Source organism: Delphinus delphis, chromosome 1 (assembly GCF_949987515.2).
Source record: "Delphinus delphis chromosome 1, mDelDel1.2, whole genome shotgun sequence".
NCBI lineage: Eukaryota > Metazoa > Chordata > Mammalia > Artiodactyla > Delphinidae > Delphinus > Delphinus delphis.
Window position 1 is genome coordinate 16220173 of NC_082683.1, and position 738 is coordinate 16220910.

At 38.5% G+C, this 738-nt stretch overlaps 1 non-coding gene across 1 annotated transcript; it reads left to right on the top strand.

The window, feature by feature from the left end:
* Positions 1–209: 209 nt before the first annotated feature.
* On the top strand, positions 210–314 carry LOC132416257 (U6 spliceosomal RNA). The gene has a single exon (XR_009517519.1). It is a non-coding gene; the product is annotated as a U6 spliceosomal RNA (small nuclear RNA).
* Positions 315–738: the final 424 nt, after the last annotated feature.

A 738-nucleotide genomic window follows, 5' to 3' on the forward strand; every position in this document is an offset into this window, starting at 1 on the left:
TGTTCCGTGACCTTAAAAATTTTTTTGTCAAAACATTAACAACTCCTTTTAGCCTCAGTCTAGTCTTCCAACTAGATAAGATGTATTAAGCTACCATTCATACATGGAAAACAGTCTGGAGGATCCTCACAAAACTAAAAATAGAGTTGCCATATGATCCAGCCATCCCACTCCTGGGCATATACCCAGAGAAAACTACAATTCTAAAAGTGCTTGCTTCGGCAGCACATACACTAAAGCTGGAACGATACAGAGAAGATTAGCACGGCCCCTGCGTGGTGCCTTGTGACCACCTAGAGGGGTGGCATAGAGAGGGTGGGAGGGAGATGCAAGAGGGAGGAGATATGGGGATATATGTATATGTATAGCTGATTCACTTTGTTATAAAGCAGAAAGTAACACACCATTGTAAAGCAATTATACTCCAGTAAAGGTGTTAAGAAAAAAAAAAGATACATGCACCGCTATGTTCATAGCAGCACTATTCACAATAGCCAAGACATGGATGCAACCTAAATGTCCATTGACGGATGAATGGATAAAGAAGATGTGGTACATGTATACAATGGAATATTACTCAGCCATAAAAAAGAATGAAATAATGCCACTTGCAGCAACATGGATGGACCTAGAGATTATCATACTAAGTGAAGTTAAGTCAGAAAGAGAAAGACAAATACCATATGATATCACTTACATGTGGAATCTAAAATACAACACAAATAAACATCTACAAAA